This window comes from Perognathus longimembris, chromosome 16 (genome assembly GCF_023159225.1).
Source record: "Perognathus longimembris pacificus isolate PPM17 chromosome 16, ASM2315922v1, whole genome shotgun sequence".
NCBI lineage: Eukaryota > Metazoa > Chordata > Mammalia > Rodentia > Heteromyidae > Perognathus > Perognathus longimembris.
In genome coordinates, this window is record NC_063176.1 from 39,420,266 (window position 1) to 39,446,243 (window position 25,978).

Sequence of the window (25,978 nt, forward strand, 5' to 3'; positions counted from 1 at the left end):
ATATGTGGTGCTGGGGAATCGATCCCAGGGCTTCGTGTATATGAAGCAAGCACTCTTGCCACTAGGCCATATTCCCAGCTCCTTTGGTCAGTTCTTGACAAGGTAGAGGTAAGCTCTAGTCCCCTTGGTCTCCTTGTTGTTTTAATTGGAAATAAAAATGGGCCTTTGTAGCAAAGACGCCTTGGATTGCAGTTCGAAGCCAGCCCGGTTAGAAAATCTCTCAAACTCTATCTCCCAACTAACCAGCAAAGAGCCAGGCTGGAAGCATGGCTGAAGAGACTTATCTCTTACCAGACAAATGCTGGAATTGGAGCTCCAGTGGTAGAGTACTAGCCTTGAGCAGAAGTGCTCAGGGACAGTGCCCAGGCCCTGAGTTCAACCCCTGTGAATGCCAATGGGGGCAAGCCATCCCAGCAACAAGCACCTAGACCACTGAGACTCAGCCAGTTCCAGGAACAAGTATCATGGAGTGCAGTAAGAGGAAAATGATCGCATCCAAAATGGAGTCATTTTGTCTCATCCTTTCAAAATTAATCAGAGCCAGGGGATCAAGAGATAGTAGCTTGTCCATCTAATGTCCATACCTGAGTATAAGAACTAGCCAAGTCACCCAATTTTTAATTTTGTGCCCTAGGCCCTTCCTTTTGCCTTACTATTTTTTTTGTCCAGCCCCTGCCTCATGAGACTTCTTCCAGGCTTCATTCAAGGACGGGCGTCTACCACCAAGGGACCCTGCTGCTTGCCTTCTCCAGGAGGGGCCACATTTCTGCCTTTTACCCCTAATGCCGAGGCCCCTTGCCAGCAGGAAGCAGCCAGAGAGAGTCTTCGTCCTTTTCCATAACTATTAAAAGACTGGAATGTTAGGTCCTCTCCCTGAGGGCTCCATGTAGATGCCCCCACCTCATTAAGTCTCCACCCAGTTACCTGGGTAACCTGCAGACCTGGAGGCAATTACCTCCCCTTTCCCTGAGGTCACATCCTAATCCACCTGGCCACACCCCTTGCCCCTGCCCTAGATATAAGGCAGGGCTGGGTGGGGGTCTCTCTCTCTCTCTCCCTTCTCTCCTGCCATGGATCATCTTGGCCACAGGCCAGCAGTTCGGTAATAAACTTTCTCTCCTGCCTGAAAAAAAAAAAAGTTAACATAGGGGTGTTATGAAGATTACTGGGTTAATATCAATATAAAGTTTAGAATAATTCCTGCGACATAGTAACTGCAATAGAAGTGATTTTGATTATGAGGTTCATTGTATAATGTTACAAATTAGCAAATTTGGAAATAGAATAAGAATGCAAGAGTGTTCTACAAACAGACACTACAGAACTCCTATAACCCAATCCACCATTTATGCAAATCTGTGCCTGTCTGTTTTAGTTGCTGTATGTCTGCCTGTCTGTCCCTCTCTCTGTTGTTTGTGCATACACTAGGAGACACTAAATCTAGATCTACAATTTATTATCTATATTTTATAATTAAGACAGAGACTTTAGTGTTCAGCAATTGTTATAATTTCTAGCTAAAATAGAGGTTTGAATGTGATTGGCTCTTCATCACTGCCTTATCTGCTGCACACTCACCATATGTGTAAGCACATGCCTTATATGATTTTTGTTAAAATCAGATCTTCAATAAACTTTCAGCTTCAAGAAATAATGCACTGTGTAATGTAGGCTTGGTGTCACATGTCTGCTTCCTGGGACACTGCCTCTCCCAGAGTAAATTGGCAATAACTATTATTAAATGGACAAAACCAACAAAAAGAGATGCTGCTTGAAGTCATTGTGAAAAGGGCTAATGTAACTGATAAACATGATTAAGATCATGGATGGATGTGGATTATGTCCCATCTGGGTGATATTTTCATAAGCACTTTTATTCAGAGTATTTGGAAAATGCTGCAGGTGCTTCATCCGTTTCAATGATGTAAAATTAAGGCTTCAGAAAGAAGTTGTCAAGGATAAAACAAGGAAATAAAAACCTGAGAAACTTCTTGTTGACACACATCACTGGTTAAGTCCACATGAAAGGCAACATCAATGAATGCCTTTGATGAATGAGCAGGGAATAATTTGAAGTCTTATAGATTATGGAAAAGTGGAAATGCACAAACACACACACACATACACACAAACACACCCATACACACAGAAAGAGAAGAGTTTGAAGAGCATGGGAACAAAATAACAAAATATTCTGAAAATGGGAAGCTGAAAAAATGATCTAACATTTATACTTTATGAAACAATAGAGAAAGAATTAATCATTGTAAAAATAACAATATTCAGTCTTTATCTTGAAGATTGCTTGGCATGCATAACTGGTGCCCACAGCTTGAAGCACAACTCCTGTGTGCCTTTTTGCTGCTTATTTTGGAGATAGAGTATTAGGGACTTTACTACCTGAGCTAGCATCTATAACTCTCCGGATGTAAGCCTTTTGAGTAGTTAGGGTTACAAGTGAGAGCCACTGATACCTGTCTTAATGTTCATTTTATGCTTTGAACTGCATTTGGTTAATGATACTTATGTACTACATGGTATTATTCTGCACAGTTACATAGGAGAAACCAGAGATTCTTACATCAGGGTATATGACAAGATCAGGCAGCAAACCAGTGAGACTTTTGAGATAAAAGATAGGAAGTACGTCTACAGGTGTATATACTCACCTTGTCTACACTGCATCGAAGCATTGTTGAATTTAATAGTAAGAATCAAAATGAGAAAGTGCAAAAACGTTGTCTATGTAGATTTAGGAATGAAAGACAGAAATGCATTGCTCTCATTTTTATCAGTGCTTTCCAGCATGAGGTTTGAAGTTCCTGAGTACTGATTGCTCCTCATCTTGTGCAGTGTCCACATTGGCAGAATAACTTCTTGGAGGATAACACTGGTATTTCATAAATCAAGTCTTTAGTTGGTTTTAGAAACAAATTAATGGCATATATTTCACTAATTCATTTTTTTTCTCTGAATGATCAAATGACTCAGATATATTTCAGCTTGGAAAAATGCCATTAACATTTTTAAGAAAACAAAATTGACTACTTCCATTAAAAAATACAGGCAGTGTATTCATTTAATAGAGGTATTAAATGAATTGGAATTCTGTTCTTTTTTATTCACACTGGTCCTTTTGTTCCCATCTTGAAAAAGATTTACAATGACATTGCAGGAGAAATTTTCTTCCTGGTATAGATGCTTGAGACAGAAGTGAAAGTATAGAAAATCTCATGAGAAAGGCTTTGGCTTTTTTTTTTTATGACACTTACAGCTCAATTTTCTCAATTCAGAAGGTTTGAATAAGCTTCAGATAAGCATCAAAGCTTATCCAGGGTGAACTTGAATTCTGAGACTTCTAAGATTCAGTCATTGATAATCCTGTCTTATTTTTGAAGATGCAAGTGGAAGTAACTATGTGGAAATCTTGATTTGACTTTGTACCTCACAGTCAAGGATGAGTAAGGTCACATAGTAGTTGTGCCATGAAAACTAGGAGATAAGAGCATCCTGAGAATCCTAAGTTCCTTAATAACTCAATGTTACAAATAGTAGAGGAGATAATAACACGGTATCTACCTATATGTGTATGTACACACAAATAAATATGCATGTTTATATATATACATACATGTGTATATAAAAGGTAGAATGATGTTAGATAATAAAACTATATTTGAAATAATTATTACATAAAGTAAAATGATTGTCTAGTTAACTATCATTTTGTGAGCAGAAGAGATAGTTTTGTCTATAGAGTGATAGACTAAATAGGTTACGGGTTTCAATTTTAGATAATCTCCATAAAATAATTAAAATATAACCTTTTTAAAATGTATACTTGCCTATTATATAAGGCTCAGTAGAAACTCATTGTAATATAAACATTTACATAAAACACACCACATCTTCTGCATTACCTTATTTCAGAATAATGTTCAGAGACAGTGTATTTAAGAATATGTTAATATCTTCATAAGAATTGAGGTTTAGCATCAGTTTCCTAATTGTCTGAGCTAAATTATTTTTAACAATTTCTGCAAAAAAGTAAGATGATAATGATGCCTCAATGTTCTTAGAGCATTGTAAAGCTGAGTGGAAAATAATTCTTTTGTCATTGATTTTTCTGTCTTTAAGTTTATGCAAAACTAAGAAAAAGAGGTAAGTTGGCTGCAGTGGCTTTTATAATTACAATACTCCCAACTACTAATTAGTTTTCTACCCTGCTTTATGCACATCTCAGAAGTTCAGAAACATTTTTTTGTTCAGCCCAATGTATTGGACAAAAGTTTTGAAAAAGATTAAGAAATTATCAGCCAAAGAAAAATTTAATATGTTCATATTCTTGTTTTAATTTTTTCATTTAAGGAAAAAAATCTGAGACTCTTGATTTTCTTTCCTTTGTAGTGCAGCAGACTAACATCTGTGCAATTACACAAACCTGCAAATTACCTTTTTCTTCTCAGTTAATTGCTTCAAAAATAATGAATAAAGAATCCTAAACCTAAATTCAGAGTAATGTTAGGCAAAATTAAATGGTAAACTTTCTGATTAACATATAAATTTTAATGAGACTATTTTGATAAAAAAATCTTTAAAATCATGCAACTGAGTAGAACTGTTGGATAATATTAATTTAATTAATGAAATTGGTGATTGTGTTTCAAATTGAATGATTATAGTTTAACCTACATTTATTTATATTCTGTTCTATAAGAGACTACTCTTAGAAATGTGAGGAGAAAATAAGGCTGCATCGACGCTGAGTTTTACAGCTGAAAGAAAGCAATTAAAACACACAAGTTTAATAGCAGTATTATTTAGGTACATTTGATAGAACATCAGCTAACAATATTATTGATAGAATAAACAAACAGATGGGACTTATAATGGTCTGGTGTGTGAATTTCAGTCATATGCTCTCTTAGGTCACTGCTTCTCTCTCATCTCAACATTTCAATGATAAATAAAGTAGTCAAATGGAAGTAAAAAGTACATAGGTGGTTGCCAGAGGACGAGAGAGCAGAAGGAAGAGAAACATGGGTAAGGGCTGGTCAACAATATATAATTAGATATGAAAAAAAATTCTATTCTTCCACTGGAAAGTAGTGTGAGTCATATAATAATAATATGATATATATGAAGAAAATATTTTGAATAGCGATATACACATAAATAGCATATGCATATATGAATATATATTAGATTATATCATATATGGAATATATCATATCTAATATCTATAGCTATTATATATACATATATGCATATATATTAGAAGAAAGTATTTTGAATATTTCTACCATGAAAGAGTGTTACATATTTGTGGAGACAGAAACCAATACTATGATTTAAACATTACACATGTATGCACGCATTGGAGCACATGGTACAACATTATGTGTGCAACTACTATTTTTTTGTCCAGATGCCTGTGGCTCACACTATCATCCTAAATATGCAAGAGTCTGAGATATGAGTTATGGTTTCAAATCAGGCCTGATAGACAACTCTGTGATACTTATCCCTCGTTAGCTAGCATTGAGATGTAGCATGTGTGGTAGAGTACTTGTGATGAGCAAGGGTGTGAGGTTTGAGGTGAAAATACTTTCCTTTCTCCATCAATTAGATGCTTCCACTTTCCCATGCATGCCTGTATCTATGCCTTGCTTTTGATGTACAGGAGTTTCTAACAAGAAGTATTCCTTGCTTCTCCTAGCTAATCCAACGAATCTGAGACCAATCCACTTATTATTTATTTCCAACTGATTTTTCCAGATCCTCAAGTTCACTGTATTAATAATTTATATGTAGCTCACCTTTGCTTTACCTTTTGAGGTTTTCCTCATTTATGGATTATGAGATCTAGCAAAAAGTCAATATCATTTGGATCCTTGAAAATCTGACTTTCCTTTTAAAAATGTCCAAGATAGCCACCCAGTCATAATCCATTTGTCATTGTAATGCAGGATGAATAAGAACACATAGTGGCCACTGTTAAAATTATGAGATGATATATACAAAGAGGAAAGTTAATGAATGACTCAGTGAATGAAAACAAAAATGGGACTGTCTTCCTAACAACTAAAGGTATTTATATCTATAAAAGTTATAAAGTGGTAATAGACAAGAAACCACTTGATTTCTTATCAAAAGTTTATAAAAATGGTTATACTAAGTATTTAGGATAAAATGAAACTGTAACCCGTCTGTACATCACTTTGATAACAAATAAGTAATTATTCAGAAAAAAATGGAATAAACGATGATCAGAATAAGAAAATTAGCATACAGTCCTATGCTCCTTCTTTTCAGACATGTTCCCTCTAGGTTTCAGTTTTCTCTTTCCTGAGACAAGAGAACAGAAAGACATCTTTATTTTAATTATTAATTTGACTGCAAAGGTGTAATTCAGAGGGGAAATGGTTAAGCCAAGTAGTGAATACATTTCCTTTTGAACAGTGTCACCCACAGCCTCATTTCCTGTCAGTTTTTACCCTCCTATTGAAAGACGCCAGGCTCAGAACCTTAGTGCAGCCATTTTAGGCTAACCAAGCTGTTTCTGGCTTCTGTACAAATATGCTTTGCTAAGAAAATTATATTATCACTTACCCTACCCTCTCCCCTTGGTAACTAAGTAGTAACCTCGCAAACTAATCAATAAGCTCGCATTCTGCTGAACCGGCCCCCCGCAGCTGGACATCCTGGTCTGAACAAACAACATGTGCTGACTCAGACAAGGGTCATTTCCTCATACCAAGGGTGGAAGAACGTACTCCCTGCTAAGGGATGATTGGCTAAAATGTATGATTTGTTCTAAAGGGATTGGCTGCCTGCGTGCAGACCTAGTTGTAATACTTTGAATTTACTGGCTGAAAAAGCGCGGGCTCTGTTGTAATGGACTGTAAGGTTCTATAAAAAGTCATCCCCAAAACAGCTCGGGGCTCTCAGCCACTGACCCGAACCTTGCGGATCTCGAGGTCACGTGTACCTGGGAGCCCGGGCATGCCTGAATAAAACCCTCTTGCGTCTTGCATCCAGTGGTCCGTGTTTGTGTCCTTGGGTGCGGGTCTCTGAGGGTATTTCACTATTTTCCTCCCCCAAGTTGGATAGCTCATTTCTGACAGTGACTATTAAGTAAAATTGCTGAATTGGCTCACCCTTAGTCCCATCAGTTCTGTCCTTTTCCTTCCCCTCCCCAAATCAGATAGATTCTTATTGAGACATCTTTATTTTAGGTTGAGATTAAATCCATGGTCTCCTTCTCTCCCAATACCCTATTCAAAGGTTTCTACTGCTAAATCATAATAATGTATCGAAAGTTCTCTATGATATTCAAGACTATCATTCTTACCTCTTAGTGTCCAATTAAGATTGGAATTTATTATTTATTGAATAGATAAAATGCAGTTTATTTTCTCCTTCAGTTCAATCATATTATCTTCATTTGATAAAAATTGTTAATATCATTATTAAAAAGTAGCATATTAAAATATTCTTAATTGCCATTACATGGAAAATAAGTAACAGAATAATATTTTATTTTGGATTGATCTGAAGTAAAAGGCCACATACTGACAACTGTTACGCATTTTGCAATCTTTATTTGAAAGTTTAAGTATTTGTGACTAAATTAAATCTACTATGGTAAGTATTGTGAGCTGAATATTGAAAGTGTTTATGGTTTTCTTACATATAAACTTTATAGTGAATTCTCTAATCTAACAGAATTTTGTTTCCTCTTTTGTAAGGGTTGTTTTGCCATCTGTTCTCAACGTTCTAATATTTCCTCATCCTTTCCAGTTAACCTTGCTATATGTCACATGTGGGTTTTGGTAACATATACTAATTCTTCTTCTGATTTTTCTGTAAGTGTTTATAGGTAACAACACTAATAACCTCTATGCTTCATTAAGCATTATGCTTAATTTGCTCCATTCATATGATGTGAGTCATTAGCTGTCTTCTGAGCCTTTTATAATTGGAAGTTCAAGCCATCAATAACATGCTAATATGACTGATTTTCACAAAGCTGTAATCACAATTCAGATTTTTAAATCTGGGGAAATGATTATTTCTAATGACTTAATAATTAATTTTAGTAACAATTAGCATTTTATTGACTTTGCTGCTGTGAGTCTTCTCTCCTTGAAGTTTCTTCTATGTTCTACACATATTTCAGTTGCATATCTTCTCTCTAATATGCCACTGAGTGTGTGCAGGTGAGTATGCGCATATATATATACATATATATATGTATATATATATATATGTTCCTTCTGTTATATAAAGAGTTCCAGTAACTATGTACGGATTTTTCTTGATTTGCCTTAAAATATTACTCAGGGCTAGAATTATATACTTTCTTGGACTAGAATTTGCAGAGATAGTTCTGTCAATCAATAAGGCAAGGAGGTTACTTTGTCTGTGAATCTGAGCTACTGTAGTGGCCTTGAGTTTCAATAGCCCAATACTGCTTCCCGAAAACAAAATATATCTCTATTGTAAAAGTGATGAACAAGAGGGTTATAGTTACATAAAGAAGGTAATGAGTACATTATTTTTAAACTGTTGTTCCTTCCCTCACTTTCTCCAGATTACCTGTCCCTACTCCCCCCACCCCCAGTTGTGTAGTTCATTTCCAACACAGTGGTCTAGTGAGCATCAAGGTTGCATTAGTTCATGCTTTGTCCTGCTGTTTCTGTGATTGCCTTTCCCTTCCATGGATCAGATAAACTTATATACAAGACAAAGGGTAGAGAAAACCACAACAGAAAAAGAAATGTTACTGCTTACAGGACATAATAACAACCTTTTGTTTCCGATTCTTGGAGTTCCTGTTGATATGCTTCATTATATATGGTCCTATGCACTTAGCAACTGGGTTATTGAGATCCCCTGTTAAGAATAACGTAGACATATTCTAGATATTACAAATGAGGGAAAGCGTGAAACCTACTTTTCTTTGGGTCTGGCTTACTTAACTTATATTTTCTTCCCAGGGCTTTCCATTTCCTTACGAATGGGCCATTGTCACTATTTCTGATGGAAACATAGGACTCTATTATGTGTATACACCACATCTTCATTATCCATTCATCTACTGAGGGATATCTGGGTTAGTTCCATATTTCAAAGAAAATTTATTGCTGCTGAGTGTTGGTGGTCATGCCTGTAATACTTGGGTACTTAGGAGGCTGAGATCCAGAATTGTGGTTAAAAGCCAGCCTGGCACGAAAGACCACAAAACTTATCTCCAGCTAACCACCAGAAAAGTTGAACTGGAAATTGAACTGTGTGGCCAAAGCTTTAGGACACTGGCCATGAGCAAAAGGACTCAAGGACAGTACACAGGCCCTAAGTTCAAGCACCAGGAATGACAAAAAAATACCTATTACTTCATCTCCCTTTCTTTTTTGTACTCACAGTATCTTTGCATATATTCTCCATTATAATGATAATTTTATAGTACATTTTGCTGCTTTTCAGCTTTTCATAGCTCAGTTTGACACCTTATTTTTCATTGCACTTGAAAAATTATAATAATAAAATAAAAAATAAATTTCAATACAAAATTTCAATATTTTTACCATAAATTCTAGGACAGTTTATGTCTTGCTTTGGTAGGAAAAATTCATTAGAATGGCAGTTTTGGTGGGGATGGGTATATCACCTAGTGGTAGAGTGCTTACCTTGTACACATGAAGTCCCGGGATTGATTCCTCAGCACCACATATACAGAAAGAGCCAGAAGTGGTTCTGTGGCTCAAGTGGTAGAATGCAGGCCTTGAGCAAAAACAAGCCCAGAACAGTGTTCAGGCTCTGAGTTCAAGTCCCAGGACAGGCAAAAATATAAAAAGCAGTTTTGGTGTAAAAATTTTATTTTTTTTTATCATTTTGTTAATTAGAATTAGTATACAGGTTTATAGATGTGTTTGTCATAATTTAATTAAACAAGCCATAGAAATTCTAGTAAACTTTCTCAATGTAATCTCACCCTGTTCTTGTTATCCTTCATGAAATCTGTCCCTCAATAACATTGACCCCAAAGTTTAGTAAAAATTGCTAAACACAAGGATATTTAGATTGTTTCATGGCCAATTTAAATCTTCACCTCTCTACTTAAGCTGTCAAAAATGTCAATTAGTGTCAAGTATACCAGTAGCTTTCTGAAAGTTCTCATCATTTTCTGTTAAGTTTGGGAGAGACTGTAACTTTATACTGACCTTGGCCAAATTACCATAAGTTATAAACAACAGGATTAACAAATGGCCATTGCAACACTGAATTTATGTAAAGTAAGAGATTTTTGAAACAAAGCTTTTCAATTGTACATGATTTTAAGCAATATATACCATGTAATATGTTATTTTCATTTATAGCTGAATCATTCTTATATTAGAATATTTTAAGTCACACTTTTCCCCAACCTAAGCCCCTAGGTTCTTTGTCTTACTTTCTTTCTACCTAACCCATTCTTCCAAAATATATCTGCTTTATGAATGGTTGTAAAACCCAATTATGACTCCATTAATCAGTTTTAATGATATGAGTATATTTTTGTTTATGTGATAGTTTCATGATTTACAATGAAATATATGTACTACTTGTCACTTTACATTATTGCTAACAAACGGACATTCATTTTCAAATTCAACTTCTTATCTAGCCTCATGTATTCCTGATTCTTTAGGAGGATCATATATGCAAGCACACTTAAAGAGTTAACATGGAACTGTTGAGTTTGTGGGTATTGTTGCTAGTTTGGCATTGTTAGTAGGCTGGATGGTCTAGAGGCCTGAACAATTGATATGATTTAAAAGGAACTAATGCAATAGGTGAGGAAAGTGAAGTTTAACATGTTCCCTTGTTAGAGATCATTCATAATCAAGTAACGAATCAGTGACTGAGGAGTACATTTTATATTAATTCAATTGCATAGCACCTAGTATACAAAATGCCAGTAACTTAAAAATTATTCACTACAGAATTTGATTTGAAAAAAGAAATGAACAAGTATATTATTTCATAGAAAGTACTTTTCCCATTACAGCCACAAAGTCAGTATTATTTTAGAATATGGTTGTCTTTGTAGATGGAAGTATTTGATGTATTGTTTACTTTAATTTGGAAGGCATTTGAATGATTAAAATTATTCAGCATACCCCTTCCTGGGTATATTATAATACAAACTAATTAAGCACATACTAAGGAAAATCAATTAAAATTATCATGAACATTCAATTAGTGTTATACATTATCATAGTAAGTTATTTACTAATATTGTGAAAAAGGTCAGATTATTGTTGTGTGGAAATTTATAGTGTGTAAATTTATCATAATAGCCAATTGAGTTAGCAATATCCTTTGTCTAATGACTCAAATCAGGAAGTTGTTTACCAAGGAGGGAATATGGCCTTTCTTACTACTCAATCCATGTCTGAGTTGCTTTACAAGTTGAACAAGAAATGTACTCACTGCCTTACATATGAAACTATAACCCCTCTGTTCTTCACTTTGACAATAAAGGAAAAGAAAACATTGATTAAATACAGACAAAAAATTAGAGAGAAACAAAAGTCTTTAATTTGGTATCCTATATTTTCTTGAGACTCAATCCCTTATAACTGTACTGGGTAGTAACTTTACAATGAATGAAAGTGGTCTTCACTGGCCATATGGATTTTAGATAAACTTTTCATAGTTCAGTGTTTTGGATAGTGTTTCCACATTTCCCCTTCTCAATTTGTCAAGAGTAAGAGTGAGCTGTGGAAATCAGTAGTATGATAAACACTCAAACAGACTACAGGCACTTAAATATTCACCTGTTCTGGTTTTTACCATGGTATTCCTTATTCACATCTCTGAGAGAGCACTCCTAGTCTGTGTCTGCATATATCTGATGAAAGATAATTCCATTGTGTGTCAACATTCATTAATACAAAAGGGTTATAGACAGATGAACCACCAACTTCTACCTTGTGCACATAGTTGTTGAATGATGAATTTTTTCATTGTAGTAACACAAGTTAACTTTGCTTTGGGCCAAGAGGAGCTACAGACATTTTCTAACATGATAGAAATATAACAATGAATGGCTTACCAAGAAATAAGTGAATAACATAAATATTTCATTACATATATTCCCTAAAATATACAGAAAGGCTGTTATTTCAAATTCCTCAAATGTGTAAATTTTGTGAAGTAGGTCTTACTGAAAATGACACCAAATAGCACACAAATTAAATTACACAAGACTTCCCTATTGTCCGTTCTTTGTGCTAGACATGTTTTTATGTAAAATTGAAATTTTTAAAGAAATACTCATGTAAGGAAGTCTCAAATGTTGTTTGGCATAATGTTTTATTTAACTTTTGTAGCGTAGCCTGGGTGTTTTCAACAAGGTTACTTATAAAAACACTTATGAAATACTTATTATGAATCAGGCAGTATTCTTGATAGCATATCATGTAGTATTCTTGAAAGCATATCATGGACAAAACATCTACACTTCAACAATTTTCTTAACATTTATTGCAAGGAGGAAGGGTTTTGATTTAGTAACCCAAATCAGTATTATTAGATTTATAACTTTCAGTGAAATATGAAATTTTTTATGAAATTCACTATGAAAGTAGAGAAACTATGACTGAAAGGCAAAATTTTCTAGTCCATAGCTTTGTAATTTCAAGAAAAATGATAAAGTAACATTCTAGAACTGTCTCATTTAACATAGGCAATATTAAAATATATAAGTATCGCTATTGTTTTTTAAGTATAATGAATTACACTGTTAATAAGGTGATATAGATAGATAGAGAGAAAGAGAGATGTACAGCCTTATGCAATGTGTATGCACTATATAATCCATGAATCTAAGCATTTATGGTATCTTCTATGAACTTCTGAAATCATGTTGCAAGAAAATTATGAAAGAATTTAGAAGGGCTCATGAATAATTTAGAAGGACCAATGATTACGTCAAGATCATGCTCAGCCTCTTTCATGTTAGATATGCTGTTTTGGGGAGGGAGGGTACAGATCATGAGAGTTTTGGATAGGGTAGCTTCAGTTTGTTATCACTGTCCAAATAGAGAACTCTATTGAGAAAAGCAAAGGAGTTTATTATTTTCTTTATGTAAGAACCTGAGAAACAATGGGATATTTGTCCTCTGAATAATATTCAACATTGAAACTAGCTTTTTGGATTTTCTCTAGTCCTTTGTAACTCCAGTACTTTACATAATGCGAGGGAAACTGTTAAGATCATTGTGAGCCCTTACTTTATCTGCAAACATTATGAACGTAGTCTATTTACATTTTCTGTAGCTTTTGCTTCTCTAAAAATCCTGCTCACAATTATTGACTCCAGTTTATTTCTTTGTCATGTTAATTTGATACCTTACTTTTTACATAGTAACCAAGCTGACTTGTGGTGTTTCCTATATGTAGACTACTTTCTTTTATTCACACATTCAACTTAGAAATAGAAATAATAGAATATTTAGTACATTGCTATATCAGACTAGGTCTTTGATAAGATCAGTATATAGTCCATGTTGGTTTGAACTTCAGTTAAGTTTAGCTCAGGATGTGTTTGAACTTCCAACAGCATTTTTCCTCCACAAAATCAGAATTATTTGTGTTCAAATAGGCAGAGGTAATGTTTACATTTCATTTCATTACAAAATTCAATTATTTATCAATATTATACTCAAGTTTACAACAGAAATGAATAGCAAAAAAACAATAAAGTTGGTGAGAAATTAACATGACATTTGATTTAATAAAGAATAAGCCAGAGAAGTTTCTATGTTCAATTAATCAAAAAATCACACTTAGCATTATTAATTAAAAACAGATAAGTGAATTTTTATTAGGAAATCCACAAATCCTCTATATCCTTGCTATTTATCTATTTTATAAGAGCTTCAATACATATGTAGCAGTAGTCGAACATAAAAATTGCAATGAGAAATGCTAAATTAAGTTATACAAAATTAGGTTCAAGTAGCCATTGGAAGATAATAATTTAAAATATTTCACTCAGAATTGTTTAAGAAGTAGTGCTATTAATAGTACTTTAGTTGTCAAACCATTTTTTATTAAACTCAAATCGTGATAAAACTAAGAATATCCATAGGGAGGACATTGACTAAGACAAATAGTGTTCATAAACTCCTTTGTACAACTACTTAAATGAATGAATAAAAACACTAATTATGACTTGAGCTCAAGGTATACACACACACACACGCACACACACACAAGCTACATACCTCGAATAAAGTATATTCCCCAAATGGAAGGTTAGAACTGAAAATGGCAAGGCCAGGGATGTTTTTCTGAACTGAAAAGGCTAATAAGAATGAAATGTCTATCCAGGAGACACTTCTCTGTTTTTGAAACTGAAATGACAACACAGAAGTATGGCGGAAATATGATAACTCTGATTCTACTTGTGCTTCTCTCATTTTCAGTCTGATCAGTTATTGACTTCTACTGAGTTTGCTGGAAATCTCCACTTTTCTTGAAGGCAATTCTATTATTTTTCTAAAGTTTCATTCTATTGAAAGTTTTGATAAATGTCAGGAATTAATATATGCAGCGCATCATGATTAGTATATAATTTTGATTGCAACATATTTTCATAGTTTAGGGTACTGTGAGAAAACCAGATGAAAAACAGTGATGATCCAAAAGGTACCTTGTTTAATTTGCCATTTAATACTTAATATTCCACAGTTAGCTGTGAATCATTATTAGCTATGAAGCACAGTTTTTATATAAAACTGGGTTCAGAACATATGTAGAAACAACAGTGTTATAATATCATCTCTGCTAATTAGTTTCAGTGTTCCATTGAAAAAGTAAATGTTGACTAAGTACCTACATATCATTTTGGCTTCATATATTGATATAAGTGCACTTATCTGTAAGTGTTTTTGTATATTTTACAGCTAAGAAGTTTTATGTACTATATTACTAACTGGTTCTAATTAGTATGTATGACATTAGCTACTGTATTCCAAATGTAGAATTACACATGGCCTCCTGTATAAGCAGGATTGCAAAATAATTACAAAAGAAACTTATTATCTTTATATACTCTTAGTTTTGTTTGCTTCAATTTTTAACATTTACTATGAAAATTATTATTAATTAGCATTTTGGAACACCCATAATTACCAATGGAATATAATGATAAGAGTAATAGTGCAAGTTTTGTCTGTGCCTTCCTAGACACTTATTTCCTAAAATTACTTCACCATTTATTTTCTGAAATTACTTTAGAACTTTAAAAAGTCAAACTTGATATAAAACTGTTGTTCAATGTTGAGTTTTTAACAATATGCAAGCATTCTGATCTAGCTCTCTGACTATCCACTGATTATCTTCTTTTGTGTCTATTTTCTTAATCCTTGTTTTAGTTGATTTAATCCCTTCTTAGGCTTCGTGGTCTCATGACAATATGTCCTGATTTTAAAAGCTACTCTCTTATTTTCTTTTATCTTCATTTCATAGATGAGATGGAAAAGACTATTGAAAATGGAATAAAATCATGTCAAGGTATAATGACAATTAAATATTAAATGTACTCAGATTCTATTTGCTGTATACTCCAAATATAGCAAACAAAATATGAAATACCTTCCTTTTTCTATTTTAAAAATGAATCAGTTTTTATTTCTTTTGTAAAACGAAATGAAAATCATCTTTTAAACATAATATGAACACTCAAAGCTAAATTCAAAATAAGTCTCCCAATTCCAGAACAAGTCAAATGTATTTGAATGCTTTTTAATCCTATTATCAGGTGTTATTTAAATAGTTTTATTGTGCCCAATTATGTAGTCTGCAGCGTTAATGGAATAGCACATTAAAATTACCTTTTGGCAGTCCAGAAATATGTATTCTATTTAACTCACCAGCTGTCCACATAATAAGAAAATTTTTATCTTTTCTTCTCTTACATCTACCTATTTTATTTTTCTTCTTGTCAAAGTGACATTTATGCTCACTTACAAATTGTTCAGAGACTTATTTTGGTGGATTTTTTTTTCCTTGACTACCTTACCATTTCTTTGCATTGGGATCATATTTCATTTCCAACGTCCTTCAAACTTAACATCTTACTGGAAATCTATAGCACCTATATATCTTGCCTAGTTTTAACTTACTTTTGAGTTATTTTTACTAAACCTCAGGCAGTCTTCTCAAACTGTACCTTCCCTCCTGTTTTATATTTTCCTTAACTATATCATCACATAAATTACCATGGAAGTTATAATATAACATATGAAGATCAATGGACTACTCTAATTTTTTCAATCTCATTTAAAGTATATTTTACTCCACTGAATTAGCAAATCTTCAATGCAATACAAAGTGATAACATTACAATGAATTACAAACCATGTTTGATAGAGAAACTTTTTTTATATAATAAATTTGTGGGATTTTTCTTCATGAGTTTTACATTTGAACTACAATATTCTACAAATAAATATTTTAACATGCCTACTTTTAGACTCTCTAGGAGACATTGCAAGGAGATATTTTTTTTTTAATGAAGGCATTTGAAGATCCCTTCCAAAATAAACAGGACATAAATTTTAGCCCCATACAGTAAGTGCCAAAGTACTCTTAATAAAAGATGTCTGCTATTTAATGTAAGTATTAAAATATTTTGTTGAAGGGGCAATGGCGTGTGTAAGCTAATATGGCTGTGTTTTATCTCCATGGTTGAATTCAGAGTCTAGATGCTTTCCCTGAACGTTCTTGCTCAAGGCTAGTGCTCTACCATTTGAGCCACTGCTCCACTTCATACTTTTGGGTGATTATCTGGAAGTAAGAAGCTTGTGGATTTTCCTGCTTTGTCTGATTGTGAACCTAGATCTTCAGACCTCATCCTCTTAAGTACCCAGGATTATTGGTATGAGACACCAGCATCTGATTGGGATTATTATTATTAATTTTTTATATATTTTTTTACTGTGAGCAATAAATCTGTATTATTTTTAGTAAAGACAGGAGAAAAAAGACTTTGGTTGGCATCAAACAACATATTCTGTTAAATTCAAGAATTTGAATGCCATAAGCTAAAACAGAATAAAAATAAAAGACAAAGTCCATAGGATTTTTCAGTCAAAAACAAAATTACAAGATGATGTTGGTTTAGAAAGAAGTGCAATTAGTTAAGTATGCTAGCCCTTAACACCTTAACCTTTTTTAATCTCCTGATAATGGACCTTTATTAATATGGAAACTCTGCATAGTAGCCATGGTCCATTTGTATGTGAGTATGTGTGTGTAAGCTAACAAGTATATCTAAATTGAACATTCCATTTTGCCATAATCTTCTCATGTATGGTTAAGTGTATAAGGAATAATATTGATACCTTAACAATTTTTTGAAAGAAGTCATCACATCTTTATGGTGGCAAAAGCAGTAAATCACTTGTGACTTTTGCATCCCTAGAAACACAGTCAAGAAATGGATGACATTCTCACTAAGCAGATGAGTGACATTAAAGAGTTTATTATTTCTGAAAATGCCGGGTCCCTGTAACAGCTTACTGAATGTCCCTACCACCAGAAAGGTCAATGTGTATGAGATGACTCACGCTATTGTCTGGGAGCTCATCTTGTTCAATGCTATTTTTATTGTAAATTTTGCCTGGCACATATTTGAGTGAAGAGAGTATAATTTTTCATGCACATGAGAATGTAGATAATGGATTTATTTATATTCAAAACCTTTGAATAAAAGCATGTTGCACAAAATGAGTCAAACCTATTGGCTTTCTTTCCACAACTTTCTGCATTAACACCTAGGTTTGTAGCATGAGCAATAAAAAGTACACCTCTTTCAAAAGATGACTTGTGAGCTGGGGATATGGCCTAGTGGCAAGAGTGCTTGCCTCCTATACATGAGGCTCTGGGTTCAATTCCCCAGCACCACATACAGAAAACGGCCAGAAGTGGCTCTGTGGCTCAAGTGGCAGAGTGCTAGCCTTGAGCAAAAAGAAGCCAGGGACAGTGCTCAGGCCCTGAGTCCAAGCCCCAGGACTTTGGCCAAAAAAAACAAAACAAAAATAAAACCAAAAAGTTGACTTGTTGACAGCTCTGATAGGGTTAATAGGTTTATCTTGCGACTCTGTGTCTTAATCCATTTGAGCAGATAAAACAGAATGCTATAAAATGGAAAGCTCTGAAACAACTGGAAGTTATTTATGCAGCTCAGTTATGGGAGTCAACATATATATAGTAAGTTCTCACTTTCTAACTCAATTGATAGCACCTTCTAGGTCTGGTCTCTCATGGTGTTGGAGCTTTTGAGCTCCTTGTGTCTTTGACGTGAGTGCATCAGTTCCATTCATGAGAATGGAATTACCACCTCCTTTGGGATTAGAATGTTAGCATGTAAATGTGGGGAGGACACATACTCTCAGACATTGCAAGCTTACATCGAGGTGATCATCTACATCTGACCTATGAAGTTTCAATACACAAGTTTGGGTTGGAGAGAGGAAAGGAGTATTTACACAATAACTAGAAATTCTTTCATAAAATTTACCAGGTAATTAAGTAAATGCAAAGGAACACGTCTACAAATATCTCTATACAAATATACCTCAGTCCATATATTTGTAAAATATTGTAGTACTGTGCAAAATCTCACATTCCACATTCTCACTTTTGTGCAATGCATATTTGTGGAATGGAAAAATACATAAAAGATAGATGAAATAATTGTATCAAATAATAGCTCTGGGTTCTATTTTTCTTTAAATCCTGTGTATGTTAGACTCCAATATAGTAAACCAATCTAGCTTTTTATTTCCTTCTGCTTCAGAATCTTCAACATATATTTTTCAAAGAGAGCAGTAATTGATGTTGTAAGATTATGAAATCCTGGGGCTGGGGATATAGCCTAGTGGCAAGAGTGCCTGCCTCGGATACACGAGGCCCTAGGTTCGATTCCCCAGCACCACATATACAGAAAAACGGCCAGAAGCGGCGCTGTGGCTCAAGTGGCAGAGTGCTAGCCTTGAGCAGGAAGAAGCCAGGGACAGTGCTCAGACCCTGAGTCCAAGGCCCAGGATTGGCCAAAAAAAAGATTATGAAATCCTTAAGACTCCAGAAATGTTTTCCTGGTAATGATTGGAAAATAATGTCTATAATATTTCATGGACTACAGTTTCTCTATCTGACTCCTATGCTTATCCTTGAAAAAGTTAAAAAAAAATATTCCCTGGAAACATGATTTCTCTGATATTCAGAACATAAACTGTCTTTTCAGGACTTTTCACATGCCCAGTTTTCTACCTGAGCCTAACTTTAAATTTTTTTAAGATATAAAAAACAACTCTGCCTTAATGTCCAGTATACTGCTTACTTGGAATAAAACATTTCTATCCATTAGAGAGTTCTGTGACCCTGAAATCTGACAGTTTAAAATACAGCAAGGAATATGGTCCTATTTTTGGAAGCACCAACTTATACATCCTAGGGGGAAAATGCCTGTTACATTAATATAGTTGACCTCTAGCCATATTCTCTCCTTAGTCATTGCCATGTCATTTATATCAAAGAAATATTTGAACGGAAGTAAGAAGGTGGGTAGCATTTGTCATATATTTGGGCTAAGACATTTCAGGTAATTTAGTGAGCTTCTGATGAATTGGGCTATCAGTCTTCATTTTCTCCTGCCATTTCTGCATTGACTAACAAAGAGGAAGAATTAATCCTTTGAGATCTACCAGATAATACAAAATAATATTAAATAGCACATTAAGCAAGAAACAATTGAAAATAAGTAAGAATGAGATGGCATAACAGTCCTCTTGAACAAATATTTTATATATTAAATGTTTTCAACTTCCGTGAAGCTTATTGGCTACCTTAAAAGGTTTTTAAAGTAGAAATCATTTTATGTGTAGCACAATGCACATCGAACAGAACTGACAGCAATAGTTTACTTATGTCACATGTTCAGAACTGCTAAGTAGCAGGATTACTTATCTTTAAACAAATTTTGCAAAAATAATAAGCTAAAATGTAATAACTAGAGGAGTAGGAAAGTATTTGGGTGATTATGTTTTAGTGCATTTATAACTCATTTTTTCTAAGACAGATAAGATGTAAAGTGAATCGGGTTTCAAGCCATAAAACTTGGGCTATGATGCCTGGTTTATGAGGCCTTTTTTAGCCTGCTTTGTTGGCTCTTCATACATTTCATATGCTAGTTGATAAATGGTAAGTGCTTTCTTCAACAACAGGTACATGAGGAACATTTTGAGAAGATAGCATTTCTACTTTGGTTCACGATTGCTTTCTGGAGCTGAGGTCAGTCCTTGTGGTGGTTAGGTTGATGGCCTTCCAGTGTAACAGCACAGGCTCTTGATGTCCCAGTAGTGTACCCTTAATGCCAGCAAGACCACCTCCCTGCTCACTCTCTTAGATGAACACCAGCTATTTGGAAATCCATAGGCAGGTACCCATCATCAGCTGGTTATTTCTAGAAAAAGCCCAATTACTTGTTTTTACAGATCAAATGGCATTTGCCTTCATCCTGTTTGAATGACATGCATTTCTTCAGAATAGTCTCTGGAAAGCTTCTTTGCCATTGGCTGAGGGCTTGTTTCTGTGTTGTCATACCTACAGTTCACATTAAGGGGTGACAGAATCTCTTCTTCATCTCTAGTAAGCAGGGGAATTCTAATGTATGTCAGGCCCTGGCCAAACACTTGAAACCCTGTTTGAAAACTAACTAAAGAAATGGCCCAAATGATAGCAAGAAGGCCTTGAGTTCAAATCCTAGTATTGCTAAAATATTACCCAAATTAAAAATGCCATTACTTGTATTCTTACCTTGTTATCTTATCTTATTCTTATCTTAGCTATGACATGCTTAATGTTTTAGGTTCAAAGAATTCCCTTCCAATTTTCTCAACAGAATTCCATTTTTATTTTTCTTGATTCAATATCAATTATTAGATTATCTTAATATGAGTTGGGTGTTGGCTTTGCTCCAGAGGAAAGCAAAAGAAATGAATAAAAAGAAAAAGCATTGATCCTTTTTTCCTAAAAAAAGAATCTTAGAAACTTATTTTGAACAACATATGCACAGTTGATTGACATTACTGGATTTGAAGTACTGTAATTTTAAGGAATAGATTATATGGGGCATGAATTCTAAACAGAAAGAAAATAAAGGTATAAACATACTAGGGTAGGTTTAATCAAGACTTGTTCCTACACAGGTTGAGTAATATGATGAAGACAAGAGCAGATGAAACTTGAACAAAATTAAAGAAAACATAAAAGAAAATGAGAAGTTAGCAAATTAGGAGAAAATAATTTTACAAGACACTATGTATCTATAGCAGGAGAAAAGAATCTTGGCTGAAAGTAATTCCACATTACCCATAATTCCCATGATATTAGAAGACACTAAATTCTGTATGCTTCACTTTTGCAGGAAGAGGTGACTATGTATAATGTTATTTTGAAAAAGAAAAATGTAACGTAAAGTTTGATACAGTAAAAGAGACACTACCAGGTGCTGATGGTTTATGACTATAATTCTAACTTCCTAGGCGACTGATATCTGAGGATCAAGGTTCAAGACCAGTCTGGGCAGGAAAGTTCATAAGACTTTTATTTCCAATTAATCATCAGATAACCAGAAGTGGTATTGTGGCTCAGTCAGTAGAACACTAGCTTTGAGCAAAATAGCTCAGGGGCAGTGCCCAAGCCCAGTATTCATGGTCTAAGTCCAAAAAAACAAAAACAAAAACAAAAAAACAGTGCCTCTAAGAATTCAATTAATGTTAGCTGTTTTGGTAAAATGTGGAGACAAAAATATTGAAATAAAAATTGGATTAATTTAAATTACCAATAGCTCGGTATTCAAAAAGGGATAAATAAAAGATCCAAAGTTTTTAGATAAAATTGCATAATCCATCACTAATTTTAGAAGCTCCAGGAAGAATTTTCATGTTTAACAAATTAAAGAATAAAAGCTATCTTAAATATTCCATATGTTTTAGTGTATCAGTTGATTGGAGCTAAAAAGCAGTTGTTCGTTGTTATCAAGATGTGTTTTTACATTTTTTTTACTTTTTCACCTTCCCACACAAACCACTTAGTAATTGTTTTTTTGCCATCAGACTTTCTTCATTTATTTTTCATTACCACGAGATCCCACTAGGCTTTAAATTTGCCACCTCCAATTAATCTAATCCTTGAGTGTCTACCAAATATAGATCTACATGTGACTGGTGAAGGAAAATAAATGCAAAAAGTAATATCCCAGAGGAAATGGTATCACTATAGAAGAGTTGAAGCTACATTTACTTTTGAATATAACATCCTCAGAGGTAGCTTCTAGTTCTCTTTCTTTAATATGTTGCTTATAAAGTATGCATTTCAATCAGGATATAAGAAGATGTTACCATAAATAATTCAAGTCAATAATCCACTGCACTGCATTTGGTATATAAAAAAAAGCTAACTGATAAAATATGTAGAATGATCATTTACATATTGGACAGCATAGGAGTACTGAGACTGTCATACAAGGATGTTTATTTTCTCCAGAATAATTGTGCTAAGTCTGGCTACATTCCTACATTGATTAGCACAAAGAAAGTTATTCTTCCTCCTCCTTCTCCTCTTCCTACCCCCCACCCTTCTTCATCTTCAAACTGCTAGAAAATAAACTCTAGGCCTTGCTCATAAGGGGAAGCATTTTATCATTGAGCTCTAGACCTATATTCCCATTGCTTGTTGAGTGTAATATCTTTTGGAAGACTTTAATTTTCTAGTGAGACAAAGCAAGACAAATTATTTTGTGAAAGCAATACATGTTTCGAACAGGCATATGCCTTTTTTTCCCCCCAATTTGGAGAGTTTAAAGGGTGTTTCTAGGTATCCCAAATCAGATGTAAGAAATTAAGTGATGGGTATGATCTGAATCTGTGCTCAAGATTCGTGTGTTGTCAACTTAATGCCCAATTCAACAGTGCTGAGTGGTGATTATTTGGAAATTGCTCTCTTCAAAGGGTTACCTTTTTGTAAGTATTCTAGTGTCACTATAAATTGTCAGTATTTGCTTGTCCTTTTGCTTTCTGCTGTCTGATGACACAGTAAGCAACCCTAAAGTCAAATTTAACCTTGAAATAATTTGGACTCAATAATTGTAGTGTAGTTTGTTTACTCATTCATATATTGAAGGCTATCTTGAATACTTGCACATCTTGGCACTCGAATATCTGTATTATTAGTGTAGAAGTATATTTGCAACATAGGTTTCTAGCTCATTCTTATGAGCCTGGCTACTAGCTCTTTCTGTAAGTCAGAGTGCAGCTTTCAAGAAGTTACTGAAATGCTTCTAAAATGCCTATACATTTTTTGACACCCGTATCACCTCTGAAGGCTGATTTTTACTTTCTCCACAAACTTGCCAACATTTCTTAAGGTCAGTGTTTTAGTTGTTCTGATTGATATATAGAAATACCTTATTATTGTTTCCATTTTCAATTCCCTATCATGTATTCATATTTTCATGTATTTCCATGTACAATTTATAATTGTCTATATTCTTTGATGGGGCATGTTTCAGATACAATGTTTTTATCAAGAGACTCTTTGTCTTCTATTGTTGAATGAAAATATATTTGCATTTGAGATGTTAGCTACATATAATAATATGCATCTGGAAAATATTTTCCAATAAGCTGGGGCTTTATTTTATTTAAAAAAAATATTCCTTTGAATCAAGATTTTCTAGCATATACCCAGAACACTTGTCTGAAAGTCCTTAAAATGGATGCTTCCATATTTAATAATAAGTTAACAATAGAGGTAGGAAAATGTACATAAGATGTTTGAATACCAAATTATTTTTCCTAACGTAAAACTAAAAATAAAGAGTAATAATTCATCAGGACAGTATTGTTATTGTTCTTTTTTACTTATAAAATTTTACTGTGTATGACAGCAGAAGTAAGAACATGACTAAACTCTTTTCTGAAATTAATATTTTAACTTAAAAATGTCGTTTTCAGCCAGGCGCCAGTGGTTCACAGTTGTAATCCTAGCTAGTCAGAAGGCTGAGATCTGACTTTCATGGTTGGAAACCATCCCAGGCAGGAGTCTGTGAGGCTCTTATAGTCTTGAGTAGAAAGAATCTCAGGGACAGCATCCAGTCCCTGGGTTCAAGTAAAATAAAACAACACAAAAAATTCTGTATAAGCAATAAAGCATAGTCTTGTACAAGGTTTCATTAACATGAAAAGCTAAAACTAGATATCTTAGACTCTGACATTTATCTCCCAAAAAGCTCCCCAAAATACTATCATCCACTAGTCCCTCATTAAATAAGATTTATTTCATAACTAAAGGACTTTTCTAGAAGTAGAGTAAGTAAGAGAAGTATACTTTTAGTTCCTTTCATTTGATAGCCTTTGGTTGTTCTGTTTGCTTGCTGTTGAAAAATAGGAATGATATAAATAAAATTATAGATAGAAAAACAATGGTGATAGGTCTTCATTAAATGCAAGAAGAAAAGTATTTATCTCTGTGTGTATGTTTAGAAAAACATTAAATGATTAATTTTAGATTGTTGTTCACTTTCACAAGCTGTGTTTGAAGAAAGAATAAATTACATGAGGATTTGACCAAAAGCAATGAAAAGCTCAGCAGCTTCATTGAAATTAAATGTTTCTCACAAGCTCATAAGTGAACAAGTCAGATCAGTGTGGTCATTTGTCTTTTGTTGATTGTATCCATTTATCAAGCTTCTTTTGCTTCTCCAGGTTTTTTTTTCAGTTCAACTTCCCAACTTCCTTACCCAGTCAGTGATAAAGTAACTTTATAAGATGTGATTTTTCTTTAAATAATTACCTTCTTTGACCAATCTAACTTTCTTCATTTCCTGTGCCATTGTTTCTGATCACTATTTCAAAATTTTTCATGAAGTTATGGAGCAGACTTAAAGTTGAGAAGGAAGAAAGGAAGGCATGATATATAGCGCTAAATGCATCAACTTCATTCCACAGTTTCTTTGCAAATTTCTTAAGAGGGTTTCTGATATTATCAATAAAACCGACCTGTATGTTTTTCTTTTCTTTCTTATTTGGTTTTTTGTTTGTTTGTGTGTGTGTGTGTGTGTGTGTGTGTGTGTGTGTGTGTGTGTGTGTGTTTGAACTCTGAACCTGGGTGCTGTCCCTGAGCTTCTTTTTCTTAAAGCTAGCACTCTACCACTTAAGCCTCAGTGCCAAGTCTGGCTTTTTGAGTTTAATGGAGGTACAAGTAGCACAGATTTTCCTGCCCAGGGTTGGCTTCAATCCATTATCTTTAGATATCAGTCTTCTGTATAGCTAGGATTACAGGTGTGAGCCTCAGACACCCAGCACCCTGTACATTTTTTTCTGTGGACAATGATAGTCCTTTCTGTTCATTCACATAGAAATTAACAGTAAACTTAGATTTTCTTTTTTTAAATTTTATTTTATTGTGAGAGTGATGCCAGAGGGATTAAAGTTACATAAGTAATGAGTACATTTATTGTCAAATATTGTTACTCTCTCCCTTATTTGTTCCCACTTTCCCTCCCCCACTCCTCTTACACACAATTTGTAAAGTTAATTTCCAACATACTTTCTTGTGCGTATTGCTGTTGCATTGGTTCATCCACTGTACTTTGTGTCACCATTTTGTAATTCCCTTCCCTTCCCCAAATATACAAGACACAGGGTTCCAAAATAATAATAATAATAATAAACAGTGATAACAGAGGATAAATCAAAAGGGGATATATTAAAAAAATCTTTCATTTCCATATATTTGAGTTCATTTTGATTACTATCTTTTTATATGGTCATGTATACAGAGCTATTGAGTTATTGTGATCCTCTGTGAGGACTGTCCTAGACAGATACTAATGATTACAAATGAGGGAAACTAT